Genomic DNA, 18,418 nt, shown 5'->3' on the forward strand with positions numbered 1-18,418 from the left:
ATATATATATACATATATATGTATATATATATTGAGAGAGAGAGAGAGAGAGAGAGAGAGAGAGAGAGAGAGAGAAAGAGAGAGAGAGAGAGAGAGAGAGAGAGAGAGAGAGAGAGAGAGAGGAGAGCAGACACAGGGTGAGTTGAAGATGAAGGGAAGATATCTAAAAGAAATAAAATCAAATTAAGGAATGAGAAAGGAACATATTGAGAGAGGGAGATAGAGAGAGACAGAATTGGGTGGATTATCTCGCATAAAGGTGTCAAGAGGAAGCAGTTCTGTGGGAGGAGGGGAGAGGGCAGGTGAGAGGGGAATGAGTGAATCTTGCTCTCTTCAGATTCGGCCTGAGGAGAGAATACTATACATACCCAATTGGGTATCTTACCCCACAGGAAAGAAGAGGGAAGAAGATAAAAAAGGGGGTGATGATGGAGGGGAGGGCAGATCGGGTGGAGGTAATCAAAAACAAACACTTTCAAAAGGGGACAGGAGCAAGTGAGAAAATTCAATAAAGGGGGATGGGTTGGGAAGGAGCAAAATATAGTTAGTTTTTCACAACATGAGTATTGTGGAATGGTTATACATAATGATACACATGTGGCCTATGTTGAATGACTTGACATCTTGGGGAGGGTGGGTGGGAAGGGAGAAGGAGGGGGAATTTGGAACTCAAAGTTTTTAAAAACAGACGTTCAAAAACAAAAATAAAAGTTTTTTGCATGCAACTAGAAAATAAGATACACAGGCAATGGGGAGTAGAAATTTAGTTTGCCCTACAAGAGGGGAAGGGAAAAGGGGATGGGAGGGGAGTGGAGTGACAGAAGGGAGGGCTGACTGGGGAACAGGGCAACCAGAATATACGCCACCTCGGAGTGGGAGGGGAGGGTAGAAATGGGGAGAAAATTTGTAATTCAAACTCTTGTGAAAACCAATGCTGAAAACTAAATATGTTAAATAAATAAACTTAATTTAATTTTAAAAAATTTTAAAAAAGAAAAAAATAATAGAGGGAAAGAAGGGAGGGAGAAGAGCAGTATTTGAGCTTTACTCTCATCGGATCTGGTTCAAGAAGGGAATAACAAACCCTGATATGTATAGAAATCTAACTTGACCTACAGGAAGTAGGAGGGGAAAGGGCAAAAAGGGGGGGTGGTGTTCAGAAGGGAGGGAAGAAGTAGTAAATGAAAACAGGAAGAAAAGGGAGGGGAATCAACAGGGAGTGTAAACTGAGGAAGGCAGCAGTCAAAGGCAAAACTGTTCGGGAGTGGAAGGGGAAAGGGAGAAATAAAAGCATAAATGGGAGAAATAGGATGGAGAAAAAGAGAGACACAGAAATCATAACTGTGAATCTGAATGGGATGAACTCTCCCATAAAACAGAAGAAGACAGCAGAATGGATTAAACACCATAATCCTACGATATTCTGTTCACAAGAAACACATTTGAAACAGGGGGATACACAAATGGTAAAGGTAAAAGGCTGGATTAAAATATATTGTGCTTCAATTAAAGTGAAAAACGCAATCCTAATCTCAGACAAAGCAAAAGATAAATTTAACTGAAAAAGGTAAGTAAGGACACTACATCCTGCTAAAAGGCACCATAAACAATGAAGCAATATCATCATTTAACATATATTCACCAGGTGGTATTGCATACAAATTCTTAGAGGAGAGGTTAAGGGAGTTACAGAAAGAAATAGACAGCAAAACTATAATAATGGGGGACCTCAATGTCCCCCACTCTCAACTTGATATATGTAAGCTCAAAATAAATAAGAAAGAAGTTAAGGCAGAAATGATAGACCTCTGCAGAAAACTGAATGGGGATAAAAAGGAATATACTTTCCTCTCAGCTGTACATGGCACATGCTCAACAATTGACCATGTACTAGAGCATAAAAACCTCACAATCCAGTGCAGAAAGGCAGAAGTAGTCAAAGCATTCTTTTCAGATCATGATGCAATAAAATTATTTGTAATAAAGAACCATGGAAAAATAAGCTAAAAATTAATTGGAAACTAAATAATCTAATTCTAAAAAATGAGTGGGCCAAAGAAAAAATCAGAGAAACAATTAATAACTTCATTCAAGAGAATGACAATGGAAAAAGGTGGGCAGAGACAAGATGGTGGCTGGAAAGCAGGAACTTGCGTGAGCTCCTCCCCTACCCAGGTCCCTCCAAACACCTATAAAAATGGCTCTGAACAAATTCTAGAACTGCAGAATCCACAAAATAGCAGAGGGAAATAGGGCTCCAGGGCAGGACAGCCTGGATGGTCTCAGAGTATTGTCTATCACATGGAACTGGGAGCAGAGAGGAGCAGAGTCCAGTGTGAGCCATGCCTGTACCAACCTGGGAGCCAGGTGGAACAGGCCCTAGAACCCTGAATTAGCAAGTTGTGGCAGTTACCAGACTTCTCAACCCACAAACACCAAAGACTAGTGAGAAAAGCTGCTGGGACAGAGTGAAAGGAGTTCGAGGTTCAGCCACCGCCCCAGTTGCAGCAATATCACTTCTAGGGTTGTATCCCAAAGAGATCACACAAATGGGAAAAGGACCCATATGTGCAAAAATATTTATAGCAGCTCTTTTTGTAGTAGCTAAGAATTGGAAATCTAGGGGATACCCATCAATTGGGGAATGGCTGAACAAGTTGTGCTATATGAAGGTAATGGAATACTATAGTGCTATAAGAAGTGGGGATGATATGGACTTCATAACAACCTGGAAAAACCTACACAATATAATGCTGAGTGAGCGGAGCAGAACCAGGAAAACATTATACACAACCACAGATATATGGATTCTGTGATGACTAACCCTGATAGACTTTGCTGTTCTCAGCAACACAAGGTACAAAGACAACTCCAAAGGACTCATGATGGAGAATACTATCTACATTCAGAGAAAGAACTATGGAGTCTGAATGCAGATTGAGGCACACTTTATGCTCCCCCTTTTTCCCCTTTTTTTCTCTTTTCTTTTTGTTTCTGGTTTTTTTTTTTTGGTTCTGTTTCCTCTTTCTCATGATTTACTCCATTGGTCATAATTGTGCACAACTTGGCTAGTGTGTAAATGAGTTCAATGATAAGTTACATCAGATTCCATGCAGTCATAGGGAGAGAGGTGGGGGGGAAGAAAATCTGGAACTCAAAATTATGGAGAACTGAGTGCTGTAAACTAAAAATAAAGAATCTCAAAAAAAAGAAAATATGTTTTATGTGAATGTATACATAGAGCATATATTGGATTGCATGCTATCTTGGGGAGGGGACAAGAGGAAGGGATGGAGGGTGAGAAAATTGGGAACACAATGCTTGTGGAACTGAATGTTGTAAACTAGAAATAAATAAATTTTAAAAAAAGATTAATCACCTCTCTGAGCATCCCATCTGAATTCCTTTAATAACCAAGCTGGTGATGGGTGTATGGGGATGTGGTGAGAGAGGCTAGCCTAGAAGGGGTATAAGTTATTTAAAAAGACTCACAGGATAAATTGTTGCTGTGTAAACATTAATAACTCTCATGTAAAAACTAAAGGGATTAATAGCATGTACAGATAAAATTCTGTCAGTGTAGGTGCCTTGGTGAATTCCCATAAACCTGACAATACTTCCTCCTCCTACTGCTCTACAATCCCCTACAAGTCCACCTCCCCCATATTCCCAAATATATTTGAGACATGGTGTGCTGGATTAATCATTTATTAGTTATTTGCAGGCAGAGCATGAAGGGGAATAGGATCCCCCTTGAGTTTGGAGGAGAGAGCAGAAAGGAAGTGGAAATTTTCATCATCCATATTAACAATTCTTTCATGGAAGTAGGGCTGGTTTGCAGAATCACAGGGATGTTTCATCTTAGGAATTCCTGTGAGACAGTGAAAGAATCCTGGTTATATAATATCACAAAGTGACTTAGGAATTGGAAGTAAGAGGTAGAGCTTGGAACAAAGATGAAAAATTCACATTCTGGAGGTAATTTTGACCCATAAAAGAGTAGCTAGGGAACCATAGACTTCAAGATATTCAGTAATATTATCTGAGGTTTGTGGGAAACCCATTGAGAATGGAATTTGATGAGGATGAAAAGCAGCCAGACAAAAATCTTTATTCCTATAACCCTCAGGCTGGGAAACAGAGACAGACAACTTTAAGAGGTTCTTTAGGACGTTGAAAAGAACTAAAATCCTTCTTGAATTAGATGGATGAATTTAATGGATTAAATTGAATGGATTATAAATCCAGATTATCACTCCAGTCACCATGCCTGCATCTTCACCCTATTTCCTTCCACTGGAACGCCTCCACATCCTTATCCCAATTCCTTGGTTTGATCCCTTCCTTTATTTTACCTCCAAGCCCCATCCCTCTGACCAATCCACATACTCATATTAATCTCATATACATCAACTTTTGGAAGACAGAGAAAGAGGGAAGGGACAGAATTAAAATAATCTTTAGGAAAAAGAGATATGAATCACCCTCACTCCCCCCACCTTAAGCACTTACTTTACCAGAAAATGTCAGGATGACCAAGGAGAAGTCAGGTACTGCTGAGGATACTAACAGCACCCAAAGTCAAGTAGGGTCCATATCTATCCAAATTTATGCAGTTGAACACCAGAGGAACCTTCTCTGGTTTTCTAAAGACATATGACTCTCAGACAAGAATCTCATAGTCTAAGATAACAAACCTGCATACCAGAGTGAACTTCCTTACCTAAGCTCCTGACATCGATCTGTGGAGACAAAACAGGATACAAATGATTCTCACATATGAATCCTTTTCAGAGCTTTTTGTCACTATCCCAAAGGAAGAGTCAATAAGATTGTCTGGGTGAGGGCAAGGGGAGTCAGACTGGGCATGTTTCATTCTATGGAATTCTCTCCTCCCAGTCTAACCCAGAAAATAAGGAATTAGAGACAGAGATGAGTAGAGCTTACCATCTTTGGACAGGCCTCTAATTTGATCCTTCCTAATTCCAAATGTTTCACATACTTCCTCAAATTTCTTCTTTATTTCATCAGACAGATTTGGAGTGTGGCCTATAGTTAGGGTGAAAGTGAGAATGGCTGCTGAGTTTGTCTCACTGATCACTTTCAACAATACATAGAAAAGGTGTAGCTAGATGAATGTGGGGTACAGTGTACAGGGGAAGGGGCCTCTACCCTTGATCTGGGTGACTGAGCTAATCACTTTGGAAATTGAAATTGTAATATGACCCAGGACTTGTTGCACCTATTACTAACAGAGGAAAATGAAATCTCTGTTGATTATCACTAATCAATTCATAAGCATCTATTAAGCACCTACTAAGTGCCAAGTACTATGTGAGGCATTAGTGATGCAAAGACAATGGAGATCTAGCTTTTTTCTCAAGGGGTTTATAATCTGCTGGAAAGAAACCTGTTTAGAAAAAAGAAAATGCAAGTGTGACCCAATGGGTTTATAAGATCTAAACATCTACTACATAAGAAATATGAAAGGTAAATAAAAAGTAAATTTTTATGGGGAGAAGGGAACTACAATTTCCAGGGGGTGGAGATGAGAATGTAGGGGAACCCCGCATGGGCTACCAACAGTCATATCAGTGACTGAGAGATTGGAAGATATGAGGAGCAAATCTGGGGTGTCAAGGTCATGTGATACAATGAAGAGAAATATACGATAGCATCACATTGCTGAAACCATTAAGATTCCTGGACTTGAACTGCTGATTACTCATCTGCCTTCTCCACATTCCCTCAATCTCTCCCAAGGAGGAGTGCATCCTTGCGAAAATGTATTTCTGTCTCTTGGGATTTGCTCTTTCTTGCTTACCTGACTTTAAAATCTGATTTTAGGGTAAATGTGATTAACCATTCCATTGTCCACCTATATTCATCATTCAGTGAGTACATCCTAAAATGAGAAGAATGGAGCACCCCAGGAAGAGAAATAGGTGTAATGGCTCAATATTAGGCCAGAGGCCTCCGCACTCACATTTCCTTTACTAGCTAGAGGCTTGGGGTGAACAAGGGATAATAATTCATCCCAAATTCACCATTTTTCAGAGCAGAGAGGAAGAAACAGTTACACTGGAACCTCTCTCTGTCTCTCACTGTCTCTCATTCTTTGTCTCTCTCTGTCTCTCACTGTCTCTTGTTCTTTGTCTCTTTCTGTCTCTTTCTCTCTGTCTCTGTCTCTCTGGTTGTCTTTCTGTCTCTGTCTCTTTCTCTCTTTTTGTCCCTTTCTCTATCTTTCTGTCTTTCTGTCCCTCTGTCTGTCTCCCTCTCTCTCTCTCTCTCTCTCTCTCTCTCTCTCTCTCTTTCTCTATCTATCTGTGTGTGTGTGTCTGTCTCTGTGTCTGGCTCCCCGGTGCTCTCTGGCATGTAAATTATAGTCAGACACAGTTTGGGCCACCCCCAAAGCTACAATGCTACCACTTGTTTTTCTTTAGTACTCTTATCATGAAAAAGAGAAGAGAAGAGCAAGAGTGTTAGTGCAGGATCATAGGATACATACCAAAGAGTTCTCCCAAAACGGTCACCTCCCCATCTTTGGTATTATATATGATATATATCAAATGTTCAGAGTCTCCACTTTCTAGGGAGAAAGCATTTTCTCCATCATCTGTGAAGCATTCAAAAGCTCAGGTCAGAAATTTGATACTACAGAAACAAAAGTGAAGACTTGAGACTTATTAGACGTTAAACATCAGGCAAAGGCATTTTCCAGGGCTTTCTGGAAAACTCAATTCCATCATAAGCTCTGCCATTCTGATCAAACTGTAATTTTGTTGACTTCTATTTTTTCAACATTCTTCTTATCTGCCTCTAGAGTCACAAAATGTAAGAAATGGAAGGAACTTTGGAAACGATCTAGTCCAAACACCTCACTTTATAGATGAGGAAACTGAGACCAAGGGAGGGCAAAACAGTTGTGCAAGGCTACAGTGAGTTAGTTTCCATCTCAATCACATAAGGGCTAATCAGATGTCTAGAGCTCTGTAAGGAAGAAGAGAAGATCAAAGGATCTCATCTAGGCTTTGCACAGTGCAGTCATAATGGAATTAAGACAGGGTGGTAGAGGGATATCTGCAAAAAGGCAGCTTTTGGTGTAGTTCCTGATTATTTTCCACTTCTTTGTTAATACCTGAGTCCATAAATTCATTTCAGAATACTACTGAAAGGCATCGAAAGTCTCATTTATACTTACATGGTACGTGCATTTGACCACCTTCTCCTGGGGAAGCAGTCAGAGAAAATTGAATGCATTTGCCATTTTGCCTAGAAATAAAGATTAGGATTAAAAGAGTACTTCATTCTGGCAAAGCAAATTTCACTAAGAAATACCCTGATGCATTGAATTGTTTAATTTTAATATTATCTGCAAAAATGTATACTTTTTCATTTCTTGCAAGAATATTATAAACAATGCTGAATCTAAGGTGACTTCTAACATCTTAGAAAGTATTAAATTGAGTTCACCATTTTGAAATTATTGCATATTTTTAATTCAATTTAATTGTTTGAAAATCTGGAATCCTTGGTGTGGGGAATAATGGTGGTTAAGGAAATTTAGGAAAATTCTTTTCCTAAATGAAGGAAAATTAAGGAAATACTTGAATAGATAGAAGAGCTCTCTCTTTATTAGTGCTGCATGAAAAATATATTTTGGGATAACTACTGGCCCTTCCATAAATCAACTGAATTTGGAAGTACATTCAAATCCAGTTCTTCCACTTTCCAACTGCATGACCATGGACACGCAAGACTTTTTGCCTTTCAGAGAGTTATATTTCTCATTTCCAAATAGGGATATTAATGTTCTGCCTTTCCTCATAAGCTCATTGTGGAGAAAACTTAAAACTTCCTTAAACTTAAAGAAGGATATATAAAATGAACTTTTTATTGTATTTTATACTCACAATATCTCAAGAGAAAAGCAAACAAAAATTGTTCCATTTTGATCAAGGTAACTGAAATGAGATAAACTATTTCATATTCAATTTTTAAAAAGATAGAAAAGTAGATCAAAAAAAGACAGGATAAGGAAGAATCAGAGTTTACTACACATGAAAACATAACTTACCCAGAAAACAAGTTTTTATTTGACAAGAATTTCTCAGATAACAGGAAAGTGGTTTGGCAGAGATTAGGCTTAAGACACTGTTACATTGTAAATTTACACCCTACCTCAAAGGGATATATGGTTCAATGTTAATGGTCATAAAAATAAGCAGAAAATCATATCAAGCACCTTTCACAAACACACCTAGGAGACATTTCATGCTAAATGAAATTGAAAAGATTTTGTTTGAACAAAATAAAATAACTAGGATGAGAAAGGAAGCATTCTACTGGGAAGAAAGAAAGCCTTTGAATCATAAACATCTAAGTTTAAATAAAATGCTCAAACTATATAGGGTACTATTAATAATATATGACTCAAAGTCTTTTCCTGATAGAGAAATAGTTGAAGAATATCATTACATTTATAAAGCATTTATTAGGTGCCAAATACTGTGCTGAGCACTTTACATATATCACCTTGCTCGATCACCAAAACAACCATGAGAAATAGGTGTTTTTATCATTCCCATTTACAGATAAGGAAACTGAGGCAAATAGAGGTGAAATGACTTGATTAGAATTGTAGAAGAATTGTAAGCAAAGTTAATGCTCTTCATTTGAGGAATGGGTAAATTAAGGTACTGCAAATGTGTGAGTTAAGTGTGTATCTTTCTTCCCTCTCTCATTCTGCTTCCTGCCTTCTTAGCAGAGGGGCCACAAGTATCCCACCTCTACTACAAAATGGAGACTGGTGACTCAGGGAGGTTTAGAACAGAAAGGAAATCGTAGTTTTCCCAGAGCATGATTCAAAATATCCTAACTTCATATAAAAACACTTTTAATTAGCATTATCCTTCACCACTGTATATAAGCTTCAATTATGTGACTCTTGGCTCAGCCTTTGTGGTTTAAAGGATGCCTGCACTATTACCCAGGTTTTTGTCCCCACTTCCATAGCCAACAATTAACCCAGGTAGCACCTACCTTTTAAAGAAGACTGCACTAAGAAGACTGTCATGTTCCCAGAGACTTTTGAGAAATATCTGCAACCTACCTCCTTCCTCAATCTTAGATGTCACATTTGAGGCCAATGCAACTGTGAACCACTTCCCAGTAAGCTGTGGAAATGTGTTTAGATGAGAACTGAAAAAGTCATCCCTGGTCACATAGGCATAGTATTTTTAATCTGGGAAGGACCATAGACGTAATCCCTCTACATATACAAGTGAGGAAACTGAAACCTCAAAAATGAAGTCTATCTTTACCCCAATCCTACCTGGTTCACACATTATCTTCATAGTAAAGCAATAAACTCAAGAGACCAGGAGTTAGTAAATTTGAGTTCTGGCCTGGCTCTGATACTAACTCACTCTGTGACTTTTGTTAAGTTATTTGACCTTTCATTGTCCTAGTTTGCTAATTTGTCCAATGCCAGGGTGGCAAACCTGAGGCCTTGAGACCACTTGTGGCCTTCTAAGTCCTTGGGTGTGACCTTTTGATTGAGTCCAAGTTTTACAAAACAGTCCTTTTATTAAGAGGATATGTTCTATGAAGTTTGGATTCAGTCAAAGAGCTATCCTAGAGCGCCTAGAGGGCCAGCTGTTGCCTTGATTCCTCAGGTTCCCCCAACTCCTTCTCCTCAAATCCCCCTCTCCATGGGTCTAATTATGTTTGCACTGTGTGTTTCATGGCATTAGTTTACTAATAACATTATTTCCCACTCCTCGTACTATGTATCATGAACTTAGATATGAATGGTTCTTTCTTCAATTTTTTGAGAATTAAGGAGTGATTTTGTCACAAGAACATGGAAGATCTCTACTGGGGTTTAAAAATAGTTCTCCTTGATTACCCAGAAAAGACTTGTGTTCATTCTCTGACTCTAATCATTCATAGTCCTGGGGGATGTTCTTTCTCTCTATTCTACTTAGATGTGAGATAATACCACAACACAGAATTCATATGGCATGTAATCCCAGCAGGTGTGCAGAAGAAAATCCCTCAAGCTACCATCTGAATATGATCAGAAAAATTGGTTTAAATGGTAAGTCACAGAAAAGGAGACTTGCTGGAATTTATCATTTCATTTGCTATTGTAATCAGACTCAGAGAGCATAGATTTCAATTACAAATGAGTTTTTTTTGAAAGAATGGAATCTCAGGGTTTCAGCATCTTTGAACAAAAAAAATTATAGATCATCTAGGGCAACCCTTCATTTGACAGGTGCAGCATGTGTTCTATGGATTTTTGTTTTGTCATTTAAAAGAAATAGGGCACAGGCACACGCTCTTGTGTAATTTCATATTTTCTGCTGACTTTAATTGGTGGTACACAATACAACTGTTGGGAAGGACAGTTTTGAGTGAGAATAACAAAATGTATGTCTTTTCTTTTCAGCTGTGAGTCCTGTTTTTGCTTTGTTTTACCCAAAGATGTTCTGTTTTCCCTACTAGTTATCTTCACACCTTTGCCAGACAACTCTATCAACCTGTTCCCATTCTTGCTCACTTACTTTGGTGAGTCTTCTGCATTGTTATTGAGAGCCTGAAGGCCACACACCAGGGCCAGCCCCACAGTCAGCATTAGAAACTTCATCTTCTGAAGGGTTCCTCTTTGATGCTTCAGCAGCACCTGAATGTGTGAGGATTCCGCTGAATTGTCTAGCACTCTGGTCAGCTGCCTTTATACCTCGTTCTGGGGCAGGGTCCCTGATGATGTGGCAGTAAAGGCATACTACTCCTTCAAAATATACTTTATGCAAAGTCACTAGACAGTGAGTAACTGCTAGCCAAAGATCCCAAGGACAGATTAGTAAAGTACTTTTTGACAACAGAAAATTAACAATTCTGAAATAGAAATTTCCAAGATCAACAGCCAGTGTTAGGTTTGGCCAGCTTCTTCAGATCAACTCTCTGTCTGTCCGGAGATCCAGAAAATACAGTTCCTGGGTTTTTTTGTCCTTGTGATAAACTTCACAGAAAGGATTACACTGAGGTCACCATTTTAAAAAGTATTGAAACTTGCCTGCAAAGCACCTGAAGTATAGGCAATCTTCTCTTAGGTAATGTGAGAAGAGTGCCCAAATAAAGAAATATCTCTCCTCTCAATCTGGGAACTTTCTTTCTAGTTGTCGAAATTCAATAAACATTTGTTAAGTGCCTACTGTTTGCAAAGCATATTCTAGTCATTGGTCAAACCGAAAAGTTTTGGACTTGATCTCCTTTGTGGTGCTTACAATCTAGTAGACAATAAAATACTCTAAAGACATTCTTTTTCTGGTATCCATCATTAAATTTAGGGATTTAGAGTACTCCCAAAGATGAAACTCATTTTACCAGTATACCTCATCATCTCCTTGAGAATTCATCATCTTAATGAGTTATATGTGTGTACTGAGAGGTTAAAAGACTTGCCCAAGGTCACTGTGCTAGTATTTTTCAGAGGCCATAATCTGGAACCTAATTTCAATTTGCCCTAAAATAAAATTTGATTCAATTTAACATATTTTTATTAACATTCAGTTATGTTCAATACATTATAGTAGATGGTAGAAAAACAAAGACATCAAGAAAACAATACTTGCTTCCGGGGAACATTCATTTCACTGGGTGAAGTTTACAACTTGTATATAAGAACATAAATAAATCATATATTTACAAACTTATATGAAGTAATTTCTAGAGAGTGAAAGAGTGCCACTAGTTATTACAATACAGATCATGCCTCAGGAAGGATGATTTATGCTTAGAAGGAACCACAAGGATGAGTTGAGGAGGGAGAGAAACCACTTTCTCAAAGGCATGGTGTCAAAATCACTGAGTGGCCTACCTAGTGAATTACTAGCAGTCCAGTTTGACTAGAATGGAGAGTGTGTGAAGAGGAATATTATAATTAAAATATCCCTACAAGTTGTGGAGAGATCTAAAGAGCAGCTGCAGAGGACAATGGGTCACTGTATCACTGCTTCAGGATCATCATGGAGAAACTTTCCCAAAACCTACCAGTCACTGACATCATGGGACCAGGGAATTGCTCACTGCCCAGAGACTAAAGCTCAGAAAGTTTTCTAGAGGCTGGGAGCCCACTGAGGCATGCAGAACCATTATACTGTGTAAAGAGTTAGCTAATCTTGCTGTGTTTTATTTCCATCTGGACCTGGAGAATTCTATAAGGCAAGTAAAACCCTGTAGGTATTGAGGGAGCTATCTAAAGGCAATCAGAATCCTGTTTCTGTTGTGATGGGCTAGAATGGTTTTAGTGTTATCTACAACCTGAGAGGGGAAATCCCTCAGGGGCTTGAAGCATTGCCTTCTATGTCTGTCCATGACTAAAGGGGGGAAAGGCTTCAGAACATTAAGATATCTGAGGAACTTCAAATTTCTCTGACTTATTGGAAAGGTTGTCACAGGAGTGGTTTAGATTGGTTCAGCACCCATCCAAGGGATTAGACCTAAAAAGCTACAAACTCCAGGCTTAGGACTTCTGTTTGAGTGACAGACTACACATGGCTGCTTTACTAAAAGAATTTAATATTAGTTCAGTAACTATAGATTAGCAGAGAAATAGCAGTAGTAGAAGAGAGTAGTAGTTTTCTCCTGGGACAGAGAAACCAAGAAGAGAAGAAAATAAAACATGGACTACATTATCTCTTTAAAAAGATTATGTCATGAGTCCTGAAGGAAACTGGATGTCAGAAAGTGGCAGAGGTCCTCAGGTCTTCCAACACATGACGGCAGTCTATCGAAGTGATGGAAAGCAGCAGGGCAGCGCCTGCCGTCACGGCACATCTACTCCTCAGGCTTGCAGCCCAAAGGTTTGAATCCTGCCTTCTTGAATTTCTGGGAGACATAATGGCCAGGTAAACAGCTCTCACCCCTCCCTCCCTGACCCAGAGAGAATAACTCAGGAAAAACCCTGGAATAGTGTAGCCAGAAGTGTGGCTTCAGTAGCCAAACAGTTGGAGTTTCTGAGTCCCAAAAGGGTGGAGCCAGCAAGGGTCAACACCAGGAACCCAGACACTCCTTTGCACAGCCAGGGGAAGTGGCAGACACCAGCACAAACAATGGCTGAGACCACTCCTGCTGGAGAGCAGTCCCTGGGGAAGAGGAGACTTCTGGCAGCCAGACTACCCCTACCCCACACCTCAGGAACCCACAGGCTACAACACAAAGTCAGTAACTAGGCTAACAATTCCCAGAAGAAACCTGGGACAGAGCTCCCTGAGCCCTGAAAGCAGAAATCCATTGTAAAGTCAGGAAAAAGCTAACCAACATGGAGAAGGACATGAAAAAACTGAGGATCATTGATACTTTTTATGACAACAGGGAAGATCAAAATTCCAATTTGGAAGATGACCGCATTGACACTATACCCACATCTGATACCTCGAAAGGGAATGTGAACTGCTCCAAAACCCAAAAATGAGCATTTTTAAAACCAAGTTAGGCAGATAAAATAAAAAATGTAAAAAAAAAAAACACTGATGAAAGCAAATGTTTAAAAAGTACAACTGGCAAAATGGCTAAGGAGATTCAGAATCTAAACAGAAAAAATGATACTCTGAAAGGTAAAATCAACCAATCGGAAAGGAGACTCAAAAGCAAACTGAAGACAGTAATTCATTATAAATTAGAATTGAGCAAGTGGAAACTAATTACTCTATGAGGCATCAAGAAGTAGTCAAACCAAATGTAAAGAATGAAAAAAAATCAAAGAAAACGTGAAATATCTTACTGGAAAACAAGTGACCTAGAAAATAGATCCAGGAGAGACAATTTGAGAATTATCGGTCTACCTGGAAGCTGTGATAAAAGAGTCTGGAGAGTATCTTCAAAGAAATTATCAAAGATAACTGCCAGGAGGTCCTGGAACCAGAGGGAAATGAGTCATCAAAAGAATCTGCCAATCACTGCCTGAAAGAGATTCCAAATTGAAAACTCCAAGTAATACTATAGCCAAATTTCAGAATTATCAAGTCAAGGAGAAAATACTGCAAGCAACCAAAAAAGAAACATTTCAAATACCATGGGACTACAGTCAGGATCACACAGGATCTTTCAGCTTCCACATTAAATGACAGGAGAAATAAGAATATGATATTCCAAAGGGCAAAGGAGATGTGACTACAACCAAGGATCAACTACCCAGCAAAATTAAGCATAATTTTTCAGGCAAGGAGATAGACATTTAATGAAATAAGAGAATTCCAGACCTTCCTGATGAAAAGGCCAGAACTGAATGGAAAATTTGATCTCCATATGCAAAATTCAAGAGACACAGAGAAAGGTAAACAGGGGGAAAATCCCCCCACAAACGTAATTAATCAATATGCGAAAATTGTTTACATCCTTATATAGGGTTATATGGTTATATATGTATACATATATATAATACATATGTATATATGTCAATCTTGAGAATAATACAGTTACTATGACAATGAAAGGGATACACAGAGACTGTGGTTGTCGGTATAAAATAACTGTTATAATGATAAAAATATAATTGAGATGTAAAGAGAGGTTCTAGGAGAAGAGGTAAGGAGGTAGTAGAAAAGGGTGAATTATATCACATGAAGAGGCACAAAAACATATTATAGTAGAGGGAAAGAAGGGAGGGAGAAGAGTAGTATATTAGCTTTACTCTCATTGGATTTGGTTCAAGAAGAGAATTACATACTCTGATAAGTATAGAAATGAAACTTGTCCTACAAGCAGTAGGTAGAGAAATGGGAAAGGAAATGGGGGTGGTGGTCAGAAGGGAGGGAAGAAGTAGCAAGAGGAAAAGGATAAGATAAAGGAGGGGAATCAAGAGGGAGGGTAAACAGAGGAAGGTGGTAGTCAGAAACAAAACTCTTTTGAGGAGTGGAAGGGAGGAGGGTGAAATGAAAGCATAAATAGTGGGAGGGCAACAAGATGGAGAAAAAGCCACAGCTTGTAATCATAACTGTGACTGTGAATGGGATGAACTTTCCCATAAAGCAGAGGTGGATAGCAGAATGGATTAAAAACCATAATCCTAAAATATGTTGTTTACAAGAAACACATTTCAAACAGGGGAATACACATAGGGTAAAGGTAAAAGGATGGAGTAGAATACATGGTGCTTCAGCTAAAGCAAATTAAAAAAAGTAGTAGCAATCCTAATCTCAGACAAAGCAAAAGCAAAGATAGATCTAGTTAAAAGAGATAATGAAGGACAGTATATCCTGCTAAAAGGCACCCTAGACAATGAAGCAATATCATTATTTAACACATATACACCAAGTGGTATAGGATGCAGATTCTTAGAGGAGAAGTTAAGGGAGTTATAGGAAGCAATAGACAGCAAAACCATACTAGTGAGGGACCTCAACCTCTCCCTCTCTAAACTTGATAAATCTAACCTCAAAATAAACATGAAAGAAGTTAAGGAGGTGAGCAGAATTTTAGAAGAGGCAGATATGATAGAGCTCTGGAGAAAACTGAATGGGAACAAAAAGCAATATGCTTTTTTCTCAAAGGTACATGGCACATATTCAAAAACTGACCATGTACTAGGGCATTAAAAAACTCAAAATCCAGTGCAGAAATGTACAAATAGTCAATACATCCTTCTCAGATCATGATGCAATAAAAATTATTTGTAATAAAGGTCAAGGGAAAGACAAACTAAAAATTAATTGGAGACTAAATGATCTAATCCTAAACAATGAATTGGCCAAAGAACAAATCATAGAAACAATTAACAATAATGAGACATCCCAAAACTTATGGGATGCAGCAAAAGCAGTTCTGAGGGGAAAGTTTATATCTCTAAATGCTTACATGAGTAAAATACATAAAAAGGAGATCAATTAAATGGGCATGCAACTGAAAAAGCTAGAAAAAGAACAAATTGAAAATCCCCAAATAGATACCGCATTAGAAATACTGAAAATCAAAGTAGAGATTAGTAAAATTTAAATCAAGAAAACTTTTGAACTAATAAATAAAATTAAGAGCTGGTTTTATGAAAAAACCAATAAAATTGATAAACTCTTGGTCAATTTGATTAAAAAAAGAAAGAAGAAAACCAAATTACCAATATCAAATATTAAAAGCGTGAATTCACCTCCAATGAAGAGGAAATTAAAACAATAATTAGGAATTATTGCGCACAATTGTATGCCCATAAATTTGATAACCTTAGGGAAATGGATGATTGTTTACAAAAATACAAATTGCCCAGGTTAACAAAAGAGGAAGGAAATTACCTAAATAACCTCATCTGAAAAAAAAGAAATTGAACAAGCCATCAGCAAACATCATATGTAATAGGAATAAGCTAGATGCATTCCCAATAAGATAGGAGTGAAACAAAGATGTCCATTATCACCCCAGTTATTCAGTTTGGTACTAGAAATGTTAGCTTTAGCATTAAGAGAAGAAAAAGAAATTAAAGGAATTAGAATAGGCAAAGAAGAAAGTAAATTGTCACTTTTTGCAGATGATATGATGATTTGCTTAGAGAATTCTAGAGATTCAAGTAAAAAACTACTTGAAAGAATAAACAACTTTTGCAAAGTTGCAGTATATAAAATAAACCCACATAAATCCTTGGCATTCCTATATATTACTAACAAAGCCCAACAGCAAGAGATAGAAAGAAAAATTCCGTTTAAAGTTACTGTAGACACTATAAAATATTTGGGAGTCTACCTGCCAAGACAAACCCAGGGCCTATACGAACACAATTAGGAAACCCTTCTCACACAAATAAAGTCAGATCTAAATAAATGGAATAACATCAGTTGCTCATGGTTAGGCTGAGCTAATATAATGCAAATGACAATTTTACCCAAATTAATTTACTTATTCACTGCCATACCAATCGAACTACCAAAAAATTATTTTACAGTGCTGGATAAAATAATAACAATATTCATGTGGAAGAACAAAAAGTCCAGAATATCAAGGGAATTAATGGAATGAAATGGTAGGGAAAGTGGCCTAACCATACCAGATATCAAACTATACTATAGAGCAGCAGTCATCAAACCTACCTGCTACTGGCTAAGAAACAGAGGGGTAGATTAGGGGTACAGGTTAGGTACATAAGACGCAGAAGTCAATGACTATAGCAATCTACTCTTTGATAAACCCAAATAATCCAGCTTCTGTGCTAAGAATTTAATATTCCACAAAAACTGCTGGAAACTTGGGAAATGGTAGACAGAAACTGGACATAGACCAATATCTTACACCATATAACCAAATAAAGTCAAAATGGGTTCATGATTTAGGAATAATGGCTGATACTAGAAGCAGTTTGGGAGACCACGGAATAGTTTAACTATCAGATCTATGGGAAAAGGAAGAATTCATGACCCAACAAGAGACAGAGAGCCTTAAAAAATGCAAAATGGATAATTTTCATTATATTAAACTGAAAAGTTTTTGTATAAACAAAGCCAATGCAACAAAGATTAGGAGGGAAGAAGAAAATTGGGAGAAAATCTTCACAACCAATGTCTCTGATAAAGGCCTCATTTCTAAAATATACAGGGAACTGAGTCAAATTTATAGGAATAAAAGCCATTCCCTAATTGAGAAATGGTCAAAGGATATGAACAGCCAGTTTTCTGAGGAAGAAATTAAAGATATCTATAGGCATATGAAAAAATGCTCTAAATCACTATTGATTAGAGAAAGGCAAATCAAAGCTACTCTTAGGTACCACATCTCTCCCGTCAAATCGGTTAACATGAAAAACCAAGAAAATGATTAATGCTGGAGGGGATGTGGGAAAATTGGAACATTAATACATTGTTGGGAGAATTGTGAACAAATCCAGATATTCTGGAGAGCAATTTGGAACTATGCCCAAAGGGCTACAAAAATGTGCATACCCTTTGACCCAGCAATGCCACTCCTAGGGCTATATCCCAAAGAGATCACACAAGTGGGAAAGGGACCTGTATGTACAAAAATATTTGTAACAGCTCTTTTTGTGGTTCCAAAGATCCACCAAAGTAGGTGGATCTGTGCCACTGCAAGAAGATGCAAAATCATGTAGGCTCTTTGTCAGAGTCTGGTCACCTTGAATATAAGAGAACTAGGAAGATCATCATCCTTCACTAAAGAGAGAAGAGTTTTGGAGAGAACTGTGACTAAAGGCAAAGTTACAGTCCTGAGTCAACCCAGGGGAAAGAAAAAGGCATGATCTGGTTCGGGGAGAAACTACAACTTTCTCTTTCCAGTTCAGAAGAGGGAAAGCAATCTTCAACTAAACTTTGCCCTCTACAATGACACCTGCTGGTTATATTGGTGATGTGGAGTATTGCTTCGTGTTTGTTGATGTTTACAATTTTTCTCTTGGGATCCTATTTAACTCACGTTA

General features: G+C 38.0%; 1 pseudogene; it reads right to left on the minus strand.

Annotated features, from left to right (window-relative positions):
• Positions 1–4,719: 4,719 nt before the first annotated feature.
• On the minus strand, positions 4,720–10,654 carry LOC118841542 (annotated as a pseudogene).
• Between the last annotated feature and the right edge of the window lie 7,764 nt (positions 10,655–18,418).

The sequence above is a fragment of the Trichosurus vulpecula genome, chromosome 3, assembly GCF_011100635.1.
Source record: "Trichosurus vulpecula isolate mTriVul1 chromosome 3, mTriVul1.pri, whole genome shotgun sequence".
NCBI lineage: Eukaryota > Metazoa > Chordata > Mammalia > Diprotodontia > Phalangeridae > Trichosurus > Trichosurus vulpecula.